We start from the raw sequence: 16,036 nt of genomic DNA, 5'->3' as shown, positions 1-16,036 counted from the left end.
AACTTCACGTAAAGCTTTTTCTATTTTAACAAACCCAAAATAATACTTAATTAAATCTCATGTTCCTCTTTACTCTTAGAATAAACCAGAATATCATCAATAAAGACAACCATGAAAGAAGCTAAGTAGGGTTTGAATATCCTCTTTATCAAACTCATAAAAGTAGTTGGGGCATTAATCAGACCAAAAGACATCACAAAACACTCATATTGCCCATAGTTGGTTTGAAATACAGTTTTAGGAATATCGTCAACCCAAATCTTAAGTTGATGATACCCGAATCTCAAATCAATCTTGAAAAATATGGTTGCACCCTGTAACTGGTAAAAAAAATCATCGATATGGGGTAAATGATACTTGTTACATATTGTAACCTTGTTCAAATACCTATAGTCTATACACATATGAAGACTACCATCCTTTTTCTTCACAAATAGGATAGGAGCACCCTATGGAGAGATACTCAGATGGATAAATCCCTTACCTAACACATCCTGCAGCTAAGACTTTAGCTCTCTTAACTCAGCTGGAGCCATCTTATAGGGCGGAATAGAAATATGACGAGTACCTAGCTCTAGATCTATACAAAAATCAATGTCACGGTCTGGTGGCATGCCAAGCCAATCTGCAGGAAACACTTCTTGAAACTCACAAACCACTAGAATTAACTCAATAAATTGGACCTCTGCAGTAGTGTCTTGAAGATGCGCTAGGAAGGTTGAACTACCCTTTCCAATTAATCTCTTTACATGCATAAAAGGAAATAAGTTTTATTGGAGCAGGACAATAATCACCCACCCACTTAAGTCTATCTATTTCCGGCATAGCCACAGTCACTATTTTAGCATGACAGCCTAATATTGCATAATATGAAGACAAATAACTCATCTCCAAAATTATGTCAAAATCTACCATGTCTAGAATCATACAATCTGCCTAAGTTTGATACCCCATAAACATAACATAACAAGAATCATAAACCCTATCAAGAACGACAGAATCACCAATAGAGGTAGACAAGTAAATAGGAAAGTCAAGTAGATCACACACTTCGTCCAACCCCACAAAAATATCGGCAAATATATATGAGAAAATAGAACCAGGATCAAATAATACAGTGGCCATCCAGTCACAGACAAGAATAGTACCTGTAATAATAGTGTCTGATGTCTCTACTTTAGGAATGCCTGGAAGAGAATAGATATGAGCCTTACCACAGTCTGAGTGTCATCCCTTCCAAGGTGAGAACCACCTCGATGGGGTTGATTACCACCCTTACCTGCCTGATGACCACCACACTTACCTTGTGGACAACCTCTACCATTGCCACCACCTTCTCTACCTGTTGGAACTAGAGCTCGAGGAGCCTACTACTGGCCGACTAAATATATTACCTCTAATTAGGACAGTACCTCCCGATGTGACCAACTCTATTGCACTCATAACATATATAATCCAAGGTGGGTCGCTGAGCTGATAAATATGGAGTGAGGTAACTCCAAAGTCTAAGGATGGTTGTTTAAGGATGGTTGTTTAGCCCTTGACGAACCCCTACCAAACACCTATATCGCTAACTGAATGGGGCGCACTGGGTATCCCTATGAACTTTGACCCCTAGAATAAGAACCACTAAAATTACCCCATTTGTGGGCCTTCTTTCTTGCCGTTTTGGCATAATCCTCTTGCCTTGCCCCCTCCACCCTCTTAACAAAATCAAGCATCTCCTAAAAAGACTTACCTGAGATGTCATTTGAAGAGGAAAAATCTGGAGACCTATATTCAAACCCTTCACAAAGAGATAGATGCACTCCTTAGTTTTTAGTAGCTGAAATGAATATCGAGATAATGAATAAAAAGTTTCCTCATAGGCGAAAAATAACATACTTCCTTGCACAAGATTAGTGAACTTACTCCTTTTCCTGTTTCTCAATGTATGAGGCACATACTTCTCTAAAAAAAATGAGTCCAAGTCAATGGAGGCAATCCCGTAGCCCAATATTCTACATAAGCTCTTCACCACATCTTGGCATCTCCCCGAAACTGAAAAGTGACCGATTCTACATATACCTCTCAACTACACCATCTTTTGAAGTCTTTCATGACAATCAATAATAAACTCATAGACATCCTCAGACTCAGTGCCATGAAAAATAAGAGGTTTCATCTTGATAAACTTACAAATAGATCGTGCTAATCTCCAGTCATTGATGGGCCCATAACCTATCTCAAAAAATACCCAACCCTAATATATCTTCCATTTAATAAGCTACAACAGTAGCATGCTGCATCTTCAGATGTTGAACTGTAAGTATTACGACCATAGTCTTGGTTTTTGCCAACCCACTCAAAATCTCAAAATCTACTAAATCATCAGAAGATATTTGAATTAGAGTTGCACCTCCCTGAACTGGTATGATTGTATCATGAACCGGCATCCCTTTGCATCATGAACTAGTATCCCCTCATTCTGTTTTGCTATCGCCCTATCCTCTACTATCTCAGGCATTTTCTCATATGGAGAAGAAGATATTGACCTCTCCCTAGCTGGTCTCATGGCTCGAGCTCTGTCCCTAGTGGGTGAGTCTCTCATTCCTCTACCCCATCTTTCCATTGCCTGTCCTCTAACCTAAATCATAGCCTCAATAGGCAGTTTGGTACCTCAACTCTTGATCTATTTGCTCGTGTTCTCACCATCTGCGAGAATAAGAATGAAAGAAGTCAGATACTAATTAAAATCGCCAGATACCAATTGAAATCAAGTAATAGCACGTAAGAAAGAAGAATTTGAATTTTTCAAGTGTTTTGTAGCCTCTTAAAAAAATGTACAGACGTCTCCGTACCGTTCTGCAAGATTCTACTAGACATGTTCTTGTACGACGAGATTGATAAACTTAGGGCTCTGATACAAACTTTGTCAGGATCCAAATGGCCATGAGTGGAACCCACACTAATCTTTCTATGGGAGAAACATCTAATATTACCCAATCATTTAGTAAAAATTAAGACAAGATTATTATAACGTGTCTGTTGAACAGTTCTGATGTAGCAAGACGAGTGAATGAATCAACTTAAGAATAAATGATCCAAGTCTAATCATTACTAATGCCAAAATCATAAAAGTTACTTATAAAAATCCCCAAGATCTGAAAGTCATTGTACAAGAACTTATAAAATAAAAACTATGTCTAAAAGAGATATCCAGAATAAAGAAAATAAAGATGTCTCATTGCGCGAAAGATGGACAAGAACTAATATGATGATCCATGTCGTCCTGGGGATGGAGTGCTCATCCTTGGATCGAGATATGCTATTAAACGCTAGAGATAAGGTCATGTCTGAGCCTCTGATGCACTTTCTGCACTTAACAAAAGAAGATCATAATGTAGTATCAGTACAAACCACTATGTACTGGTAGGTATCATAAGCCAACTTAATTTAATAGATGTATACGACATAAATCATAATTTAATAGCATGTATACGACATAAATCAAATAATAAGTAGACAGACATCAACACATAGCAAGCATTCAATGAATCAACAAATGCATTAATGATAGGCCAAAAAATGGTTACGGATAGGCCATATAACTATCAAGAGTATCAACCATACTCTAAACATCCACAAAATCAACAATAATACCATAAGTAACAACTATGTCCTTATAAACCTTGCAAATAGAACGTCATTAGCTCGTTATTAGCTTATTACACCACACAACCTCTCAAAATCAACACAAATCTGTACACACATGCTATGGGACTTATTTTTACCCAACTAGTCATGACCTTCAGGGGATAATCTATGTCCATACACTGTACCGACTTGGCATTCGATCCTCCATATATAAGTAATATCAATATCCATATTCATATCGGTATGGTACTCTATCCTCCATAACCATATTATATATCTTTTACCAACTTCACACTATCTCTCAGGATATAATACAACGTACAAACTTTACAAGTGCACTTAAAATCATAAGGCAATTCGATCAAGTTCAATTTTAAATAGTTATTCATAAAGTGTCAATAGTTCAAATATCATCAAATTCAAGTATGTCCAATGATCAATCAACAAGCATCTAATTTAGGATCATACTCACAATTAAATCAAGTCTAAACTCCAATTAAATCATAAAATACCTCAATCGAAGAGCCTTGATGCAAGCTACTTTGCAAGGGCCTTGGCCTTTTGTAAAACTTTCGAATGGTTCAAATATATCCAAATATATAATCCTCATAAGAGTACTAATTGATACCCATTTTATAAATTCTTACTCTAAGAATTTTAGGCCTAAAACCTAAGATTGTCAAATATCGGTGGGTAATCATATGCAAAATATGCCAACCTGAAGCTAAATATGGAATACTGTTACAAATTATGTACCATGCATGTAGTTTTTCTTTGATTTCATTCTCTGTTGTCTTTCCATGAAAATTATTATTAAAGTATTATTATTAATGGAGTTGAAATATTTCTTGAGTGGAATATTAATAAAGACAAAATAACACTCATTCTCTTTACCTACACCATTATTGCCAATCATCTGCACCATTATACACCCCATTAATTTCTATCCGTAATTAAAAAAGTGAATAATTCACATTACAGTGACCCAATCTAAAATCACGAGTTACAAAATTCCTCTTAATTAGTTGACACCGTTGATCTTTCTTCACCCTCACCATTATAGGTATATCACTGTAACAGTAAGAATAAAATAAATCTACAAAATTTATAGACGAACCTGAAATTGTACGGAGTAGGGATCTCCACGAATCCAATGATGTGAAGAGATAAAAAAAAAAAAAAGAATACCACTGCAGTGTCATGCCCTCCCCCCTCCTTGCTCCATATATCTAGTGTTATTGTTATTATTAATTCCAAATCCCTTTTCACTGAAGTTTATTTTTGTATTAACCACATAAGTAAGTAAACTGTGAGTTTGACCCATTAAATTACTAATTAAATTAATTATCCAAAATTTCCAAAACTTTTAAATAAATTCTCAACATTTGTTTGGAGTTTCACAAAAATAAATTAACTATGTAAATTGACTAAAAAAAAATACATTCTGAAGCTATTAGAATCACTAAAAGACTAATCCGGAGTCATCTTGATTGAAGATTGACCATGATCAGGCTTAACTTTATTAAAACTCAAGAACCTAAGTAATGACTTAAATCACTTCCAATCAAGAATTTCCTATCTCCTAAGTCATAATTGACGTATACAAACTATGGAAAGAAATAAAATAGGGAAGACAAATAAATTTCACAAAGCGACTAGAGAGGTCATTACAATTTTGAATTTGAGAACTATTCAGGACACCTGAGATCTATAGATGTTGCTCAGACTCTTCAAACTTCTAAACCATTGTCGTATCTATGTCGAATCCTTTAAGAAATATGAACTATTACTTTTAGAGGATCCCACACACATCTATCAATATTTTTAAAGAGTTAGAGCGACCAATCTTAAAATCATACACAAAGACCCATACACATAGATCAATATTTTTAAAGAGATCGAGCGACCAATCTTAAAATCATACACAAAGGTAATTAATAAGATCAAATGCCCATTTCTCTATGGAACAATTTGCTAGGTTAACTCTACATAAATCTTTACATTGATCAATCTTCTATCTTTTCTTTTTTCTCTTTGTATTATCAAGTATATCTCTGGAGTTTTATCATACCTCCATTTTCTTCTAAATGAAGGGACGTTTTTTATGGAGATCAAAATTATTAGACATTTTCTGAAATTATGAAGGTGAATAGATGAGGTACAAATATATAATGGAGTGTTCGCATGATATTTTTGTATAGATGTTATTCCAATTATATATTTCTTTGTCCATTTGGATTGCTCTGTCAACAACAACAACAAACCCAGTGTATTCCCACAAAGTGGGATTTGGAGAGGGTAAGATGTACGCAGTCCATATCGCTAACTTCGAAGAAGTAGAGAGACTATTTCTGATAGACTCCCGGCTCAAGATAAAGAATAGTAAATAAGGGGATGGATGACATAACAGAAATAAGGAATAAGAAACAATAAAATAGAAATCAGAGAAATACGAAATACGAGAAATAAGGGCAACACAAAAAGAGAAAATAGGAACTAAGAAATAAGAAATAGGACACCCACCTAGTAGTAACATACGCTCACATACCAAAGACATATATGTACACAATCCTAGGATTATTAACCCAGCTACACAAGATCTCTCCCGACTTCTTGCTACAACCCACACACTCATACTAGCCTTCTACCCTTATCTGCGATGTCCATACCTTTCTATCTAGGGTCATGTCCTTAGTAAGCTGAAGCTGCTTCATGTCATGTCTAATTACCTCCCTTCGGTATTTCTTCGGCCTACCTCTACTCCTTCTGAAGCCATCCAAAGTTAGCCTCTCACACCTATAAACTGGGGCATCCGCGCCCCTCCTCATCACATGCCTAAACTATTTCATCCTTCTTTCCCACATATTGTCCTTCACTGAAGCCACTCCCACCTTCTCTCGAATAATATCATTCCTAAATTTGTCCCCTCTAGTAAGCCCACACATCCAACACAATATTCTCAATTCTGCCACCTTCAATTTTTGAATGTGGGAGTGCTTGACTGGTCAATACTTCGCTCCATACAACATGGCCGGACGGACTGCCACTTTATAGAATTTTCCTTTAAGCTTAAGAGACACCTTTTTATCACACAACACTCCCGAGACGAGCCTCCACTTCATCCAACCTGCTCTAATACATTTAGAGACATCCTTATTAATCTCACCATTCTCCTGAATCATAGACCCAAAATACTTAAAACTATCCCTCTTACAAACATCTTGGGAGTCCAACCTCACCACCACTTCATCCTCCTGCCTGAAGTCACTAAACTTGCATTCCAAATACTCCGTCTTGGACCTACTCAACCTAAACCCCTTAGACTCAAGGGTTTGTCTCCAAACCTCCAATTTGTCATTTACACCTCCCCCCTCCCCCCCCCCCCCCCTCGCCCTGAATACTCCACGTCAACACGTTTAACACCAATGCAAAAAGGAACGAACTAAGAGTCGATCCCTGATGCAACCCTGTCTTGATCAAAAAATGCTCTGAGTCTCCTTTGACTGTCCTCAGCCGAGTCTTTCCTCCATCGTACATGTCCTTAATAGCTCTGATGTATGCTATCGGGACCCTTCTCACCTCCAAACATCTCCAAAGAACTTCCCTTGGGACTTTATCATATGCCTTTTTCAAGTCGATGAACACCATGTGTAAATCCCTCTTTATTTCTCTATACTGCTCTACCAATTTCCTCACCAGGTGGATTTTCTCTGTCATTGAGTGATCAGGCATAAATCCAAACTGATTCTCCAAAACGGACACGACCCTCCTCAATCTCCGCTCAACCACTCTCTCCCAAATCTTTATAGTGTGACTAGGGGTATACAGATTTTGGTTCAAACTGTTAACCCGAACTGATAATATATTTATCGAGTTAACGGTTCAGTTTTTTTACCTGTCGGGTCGGGTTTTAGTTCTAAGATTTTTATAATTGGTTTATTGGTTTGGGCCTCGGTTTATTTAATATTTTTATCGGGTGGCCCGATAACCCTAAATAAATAATACACTATTACACTCTAGTGCTCACTACTCAACCCATTTATTTTATTCCCATTACTGTCTGGCCTAAAGGCCCCAATTAATTCCCAATGGCCAATAGCCTAATACCCCTTTCTAAAGTGAAATAAGTGAATTAGCCACTTAGGGTTTATCCTTTATTCACAATTCACAAACACTCTTTCCAGACGCTAGTTGCCTCTTACTCTCTTAGTGCCTCCTCGTCAGTCGTCTCTCACTCTCGTCTTAGTATTCACACCAAGAAGAGGTATTCAAGCTCACACCAAAGATGATTTGTTGCGCTCAATAGGTAATGACGATTCACACTATCTCATTCTTACTGCTCAATGCCTCAATCACTGTTATCAAGAAATTATTTTAAATGTCAAATCTTCTTCACTGTTTGAGAATCAGAAATTAACTTATTTCTGTTCAGTTACCTTTTCTTATGCTAATCAACATCCTTCATAACATAGCAAATTAATGTGTCTCTTTATGCATCTTCCAATCTTGCCTCTCTGATTCTGCTTAATGAAAAATATCGTTATAGGCCCCTATAACTTTGCATAGGAGAAGCCATCTCCGGGACAATTCTTATAAGTTCTTATTACTCCCTGAAAAGGAAAAAACAAAATTTTCTTGAATGACCTTGAACCTGGTGATATTGTAACTTTTAGTTTGAACAAGTCCAGGTTGTTAGGTTGATTTTGTTAGCTTTGTTTTACTTGTTCTCCTCTGGTGTGTATCTACGGAATAACATCATTTTGCAGTTAAAGATGATTTGACCATATATTTGTACTGCGATTTTAATTAAAGCAGTAGGGTCGTAGGAAGTAAACATTATTGTTAACGGTTCACCCGATAACCAACCAATAACAATGAAAAATCAATAAACCGATAACCGATTAACCGATATCTTAATGGTTCTTTAATGGTTTAGCATATATACAAACCGATAATGAACAAGTAAAATCGATAATTTTCAAAATCGAACCGAACCGACCGATATGCAGCCCTAAGTGTGACTCAACAGCTTAATACCCCTATAGTTGTTGCAACTCTGAATGTCACCCTTGTTTTTATACAACGGAATCATCGAACTCCATCTCCAAGCCTCAGGCATTCTTGCAGTCTTGAAAATGCCGTTAAATAGATTAGTCAACCACCTTAAACCTGTCATACCAACATACTTCCAAAAATCTACTAAAATCACGTCAGGCCCCGTCGTCCTACCCCTCCACATCCTACGAATCGCCTCTCTGACCTCCTCAACCTTAAAACGCCTACAATAACTGAAATCACAGCTCTCCTCCGAGTGCTCCAACTTCCCTAACTCAATGCCTCTGTCCCCCTCCTTACTCAAAAGTCTATGAAAGTACTCCTGCCATCTCTTCTTAATGTGAACATCCTCCACCAAAACACTACCATCCTCCCCCTTAATGCATTTTACTTGATCGGGGTCACGACCCTTCCGCTCCTTAGCCTTAGCAAGCCTATACAACCTCTTTTCCCCGCCTTTCTCCTCTAACCCCGCATACAAGCTCTCGAATGCTGCCGACTTAGCAGTCGTAATGCTAACTTAGCCTCCTTCCTTGCTACTTTGTAAACCTCCCTATTCACCCGCTTCTCCTCTTCATCTTTACTCTCAATCAACTTAACATACACCCCCTTCTTAAACTCCACTTTCTTCTTCACTTCATCATTCCACCACCAATCCCTCTTATGACGTCCTGCTCGACCCCTCGAAACACCCAACACTTCTCTAGCAGTTTCTGTGATGCAGCTGGCGCCCTATCCCACATAACATTCACGTCCCCGAGGATTGATTTGCATATTGCTTGAGCCTTATGGTAATACAATTTTGATGTTGCAATCATTCACGTAATTAGCGTATGACACATGTAAAATTATGCACAGTATATACAAAATCATTCAATCGTGTGTGTTTTTTCACACAATTTTGGTGTTGCAACACTTAATTATCACAAAATAATATTATGGTGTAAAGGTGTCTGCATGAATCTTTTGACTAAGACACTTTATATCCATGTAATTTTTTTCAAGGCCTCATATATACATATTCTATTGAATTGATAAGTATTTATTGTTTATTTTGTCAGTTTGTATGGGTTTAAACCCAATTAACCAAATAAAAAAGGCAATATGGTACTCATAACCTAACCATCATACAGCGTCGTTCCAAAAATCAGTTGACAAATAAAACCTATAGTTATCCACATGCGATTATGTTGTCATAAATATGGTTTAATGTTTGAAATTATTTGACACCTGGCTTGATTTATTATTGTTATGAATCATAAACATAATACAATTTACTTTTTGAATGATTTTTAAAGCCCACTTTTCAATATTTCTATTGAAATTTATTTTTCTCGATTATTTTTTAAAGTTCATCATTTATTTCTAGAAGTTATAATTAAATTTTGAGGATCAATACATGTTTGAAGACCTATTGACTCTTTATTATTTTACATGTATAATGTCGTCGTGAAAATCATTTCATATCACTATGTTATTACATAAGCATTCTTGTGATTCAAGTTTCTTAATGATACGATGGGTACATGTTAAAAATAGACCTAACACAACAAGGAACATCGTGAAAGAAATTGTAGTTATATAGCATTATTCAACTAAACCTAATATCTTTTATAAAATAAATTAGAATTAAATTTAAAATGTTCTAGACAATCAAAATACCAATTACATATTGATGACATAGGTACATTTTTTAGGAAAGAAAATATATAAATTAACATAAATATAATAAGTAAAATATTTAATTTTGCAGAAAAGTGTATATTTAATGAAACTTGAAATGTTTTATTAGATTCAATTAATATGTTCCTATTTACATTCCTATTGGGTGTCTATGTAAAACGAAAATTATAAACTATAATTGTTTGGTTATTATTACATTCCTAGTTTGGATATTTACGTAAAAGGAAAAATTATCAACTACTAAACTTTTATTTATACAAGGTAAAATTTAATTAACTTTAAAGTCTTAACTCCTAATTATTAGGATTTCACTCACAGTTCAAAGAATGATTTGATAACTAAAAATTGTAATTATTTCAAAGTCATAAATATTAATGGAGTACCTTTAAGTACAATTTTATTGAATGTAAAATTTATTTTAAAAAGTAAAGAAGTTGAACAATAGTTCACTAAGGTGCTTCGTATTTTTTAAGGTGTACGCGACTCGCGCGTGTAACTCACTTTATTGAGTTCAAACGTTACATTAAATAGAATATTTGTTTACATAATAAAAATTAATACAATAATTAAACTCAACATCTTTTGAAGAATTTATTTAATTAAACCTAACCTTTACCAAAAAAATTCTCAAAGTCGATCGTCATTTACCACCTGTAAACTGCAACAAAACAATACGATGATAGAGACATCAAAACAATATAATTAAATCTAACCTTGAAACTGCAACAAAACAATACGACGATAGAGACATCAAAACAATATAATTAAATCTAACATTTACACAAAAATTTCCTCAAAGTTGTTTGACACTCATCTACCACATGTAAACTATAACAAAATAATACGACAATAGAGATATCAAAATAATACAACTAAACTTTACTTTTACACAAAAAAAATTTTCAAAACAGAGATTTAAAAATAATACAATTAAACCTAACCTTTACCTAAAAAAAATTTCCAAAGCCGACCGACATTCATCTACCACTTATCATCTACGACCTGTAAAGTACAACAAAATAATACAATAATAATCACAAAGTATCAGTTTTGATAAAAATAATTCTCGTCTGAATGAAATTTTGATACTAAAAAATGACTTGAATGAAAACAAAGAAGATATATATATGCACACACGTTGAATCTATTATGTTGAAAAAAATAGTGAAGAAGTTGAGGGTTAGAAAATTAAGCATCCATCAATCTAGACATGCAACCGAATCAAGTCAAATAAGCATCAATTATATTTTTACAATAAGTAAACCAGTTTTTGTCTAGTTTAACGTGCATCTCGATATTTATAGAAGTATTTTCTTAATAGAATCTTATTTTAGGAGTATTTTTCTATCCTATTTTAGGAGTATTTCTCTAATTAATCAGTACAAAGGAAAATATCAATTGATTCTCCTTCCATATATTTTAAGAGTCTCATATATCTTAGGAGTCTAGTTAATATAATAAAAATAATTAAAAAATAAATTGAAGAAAATAGTGAAAAGACAGTTTTGTCTAAAGGAGAGTCTTTTAATGAAGGACAAAATGTTCAAATCACTTTTCTAAGGATCTTCACACTTTTCCTATATATAGATATAGATATAGATATAGATATAGATATAGATATAGATATAGATTATAGACTAGTCTCTATGAACGTGCATTGTACGTTATCTCTTATCAACTTCAATCATCATAAAAAATATTAATAATCTTTAAAAACTATATGGATTTATTTTATGAGGTACAAAAATGCACTCCCAACCCTGACATTAGATTTCTACCTCGACTCGTGTCCCGACTTCCGATCCTAACTCTACACATGACCTGGGATCTTAATTTTTGACTCGACATGGTACCCGATTTTGTACCCCAACTCATGACTCGACTCTTGACCCACCTCCAAACCCTAAAATCTAAATTCCAACACTGACTCAACTCATGTCTTGAGATCCTGATTCTTGATGAATCGACGTTGGACCTTATCTGTACCCTAACTCGTGACTCAACTTTTGACCCAACTCCAAATCCTAAAACTCGATTCTAACTCGACATTTGAAGTGGGATCTTGATTCTTGACCCGAAATGAGATCCGAATATGCACCCCAACTCGTGATCGACTCCTGACTCAACTCTAAACCCTAAAACTCGCTTCTGACCCTGACTCGATACATGACCCGAGATCTTGATTTTTCATGATCCGATATGGTACTTGATCTGTATCCTGAATCATGACTAATTCCAAACCTTAATATCCAACTCCTTACTCCAAACCAAACCCGGGACCCAACCTCGACATGAACCCCACTCTAGAGTTGAGCTTGATCACCAAATTCGACACTCTACCGGAGATCCCAACTCAGGACTTAACTTTCGACCTCGATTTGAGATCCAATTCCTAATTTCTATACCCTCATTTTCTGTAAATTTGAGAAAAATAAGTATATCTGAAAAATACGTTCCAAACATATTTTAGTCAATCAAACACGAAAATCAAAAAACATTTTTAAAAATATGTTTTCCTTCTTACCGAACACACCCTTAATAGAATGTAATTTGAAATTGGACTTTATCATATTCAAGCAGTCTTCTTAAACATGTCATTGTAATTTAAGATTTTAATTATTCAATTTAAAATAATTAAGTATCATAATCATAACCTACATTCGGATGACCAAATCATATAAAGGTATATCGTGTGCAAAGTACGGGTAACAATATAATACTTCTGTTTTCATGTATTAATAAGAATTAGCTTTAAATCTTAAATTTAGACAAAAGTTCTTTACACGAGCATATAACTGAATGTATTATATCCAAATGACTATATATCTATATCTATATTTATAATTTATATCTATTTATATTTATAATCTATGATATATTAAAAGTGTGAAGACCCTTAGAGAAGTGATTTGAACTTTTTATATATAATATAATAGTAAATGACAGTTTTGTCAATTATGGAGTTTTTAATGAAGGGTAAAATGTTCAAATCACTTTTCTAAGGGACTTCACACTTTTAATATATTATAAATTATAAATATAAATTATAAATAATTATAGATTATAGATATAGATGTGTCTCACACCTACAATCTAGCGCGATTATTAAACATATTTAATAATTTTTATTTTAATTAACACAAAAGCTCTAAAGAAAAATAATTTACACGAGATAAAATCTAAGCGACTTTAAAATCCAAAATTTAGGACTTCATCAAAAACTTAGATTATTTTTTTGTTCGTACATTATATAATGAACATTACTTTTAAAAAATCATATAAATTTTATGAATAATATAATCGAGTTGAAAATTATTTTGTTATGCATTAGCTATTTACACATCAGACCAAAATGTTCCATAATTCATTATATATGCTTTTAGTAATGTTTGACGGACTATTATGTCCATCCAATGATTCAATTATAGTTGCATGAAAAATTTAATAAGTAATTACTTAAATTAGTTGTATATAATTCTTAATATGTACCAAATGTGTTTTGTGAAATAATTACTATTTCTATGAATATACTAAAATCAGAATATAATGAGATTGCTTAGTAGGATTAATTATATATATGGTAAAACTATAAGTTATTTTAAAGTTCTAAATTTTAAATTTCCTACCTTATTCAGATAACCAAAATTTTTATTCCCCCAAAAAGCCAAAATTTTAGTAGATAAATAGCAAATATTAGAAAATAATTAAATTTTTTATTTTGTCTAATATGAAAGATATTTTAAAAATGATAAAAGTATGAATATGGAACCACCAATGAATATTTCTTTGCATTTAATTTATTACTTCAAAACAACAGTTGATGTTCTTATTTAGAATTTTAAGGCACTCTTAGACATCTCGTTAGAAAATATCTAATGAATATGAAATACATACATTTTGAATATGGAAACTTCTTTAATATTATTCTTTTGGGGTAGGATTTGGTTCGACTCTAGGTATGAAGAAAACTCTGTTAGGAGAGCTGCCACCTTAATGGCCATGCAACGCGCGATTCGGATTAGTCGGGGTTCCAATGCGGGCACCGGACAAGGATGGAAAAAAAAAATACACGAGTAGAGTACTCCAATGGCAAACTTATTTTTATTACCAACATAAATTTAGCCTTTGATTTGTTTCCATCAAATGGAGTACTCATTCACTGCCGGTGAAATTCATGTCTTCCCCAAATTTTGTAATGCTATAAGAAATAATCTTCTTGTTGCAGTCAATTTTAACTTGGACATTAATCTACTTGTTAAGTATGCTTACACCTCTGTTGACAACCCTATTGAAGAGTACCACCTTGGTACTATGTGGCGTGATAAGTACAAGTCATTAACAAGGAATATTGTTGACACAGTATTGCTTCCAAAAATTAATTTTCCTTATCCACTAGAAAGGGTTAAGTGAGATCCTACTCAGAAAATTTTAGAGAACAAGAATGATTTAATCAAACAAATCTTAGAGTTTGCCTGTGCAACGACCCTTCAAATCGTTTTGTGAATTTTTCTTATTTTTAATCTTCCTCAACAAATATTACCAAAAATTGAAGAATTTTAGACTAACATCGATGGCCGTTTTGAATTCAAACAAGACCAATTTCAAAAAGTAAAAAATAAAAAATAAAAAAAATCGCATGCCAACACGGCATTCGCCATAAAGTTAAGTTTGAATTTTTTCTTTTTTACACACAAATATAAGAAAATGTAAAAGAGGATGAAGTATTCACCTTTTTTAGGGCAGCAAACTAGGACAAACGAACCTTGGCGATGGACTTTCACCACCGGAGTTTGAATCCCGATCCTTCAGAGTTTAATCTTTTTTAATCGAGTTTTTGAGTCTATTTCTTTTAGGATTTTTGATTGTGTAGGATTAGAAGCACGCACCTCCCGAATCCTCAAATTTTTGCTCAAAATCCTCCTCCCTCCCTTTTGTTCTTCAATGGGTACTTATAGGAGGTTTTGGACTGATTTTAAGGAGGAAACAAATAAGAAATTGAGGATGAAAAATTTGAAATTTAAAAATGAATAATCATGATCGTCCGTGTTCATATCAGATCGAACGATTTTGAGAAAATCCAGATTAATAGTTGTCTTTGTTGACTTGATTTACTGTTGTTTTGAAATTACTGTTATTGATGCATTGGTTGTTGTTGTTTCGCGTTAATTTTTTTTTATTTTGATATTGGAGTATTGGTGTTGTGTTTTATGTTGAGAGTTGAAGTTGTCGGTTGTTGAAGCTGGATTCAAGTTGTTGTTGGTCTGCTGTTATTTGTTAAAGGGGGATTGAGGGAATTGGGTCAGATCTAGGTCGGCTGAGGGGTCTGGGTCGACCCTGGAATGGGCTGGGCAATTGGGTCCTGGCCCAAAAAAAATAGAGAAAGGGGCTGAGTACATTATGTTTAGGCTATTTATTAAATAGCTTATTTGTTAGGGTTTTTGTCTATTGTGTTTAAATCTTAACTTAATTAAAAGTTAACTGGTCAATTGCATTACAATTGTGGCCAATTTAATTTTAATTAAGGTCAAATTTAATAAATCGACAAAATTTAATCAAAATTGAAATAAATTAACAACTAGTTTAATCTCAAGCTTCTTGGTCAAATAAAATCAAGCAAATATTTTTTCAAATAAATTATTTTTAAGAACAAATTTATATTTAA

The 16,036-nt window shown here is 33.9% G+C and overlaps 1 long non-coding RNA gene across 1 annotated transcript; it reads right to left on the bottom strand.

Moving 5' to 3' along the window:
- Positions 1-10,794: 10,794 nt before the first annotated feature.
- LOC124895663 lies at positions 10,795-15,752 on the bottom strand. Its single transcript, XR_007051845.1, has 3 exons — positions 15,104-15,752; positions 11,322-11,376; positions 10,795-11,032 (listed from the first exon to the last, which is right to left on the bottom strand). It is a non-coding gene; the product is annotated as an uncharacterized LOC124895663 (long non-coding RNA).
- Between the last annotated feature and the right edge of the window lie 284 nt (positions 15,753-16,036).

Source organism: Capsicum annuum, unplaced genomic scaffold (genome assembly GCF_002878395.1).
Source record: "Capsicum annuum cultivar UCD-10X-F1 unplaced genomic scaffold, UCD10Xv1.1 ctg83390, whole genome shotgun sequence".
NCBI lineage: Eukaryota > Viridiplantae > Streptophyta > Magnoliopsida > Solanales > Solanaceae > Capsicum > Capsicum annuum.
This window is presented reverse-complemented; position numbering and strand designations above follow the sequence as displayed.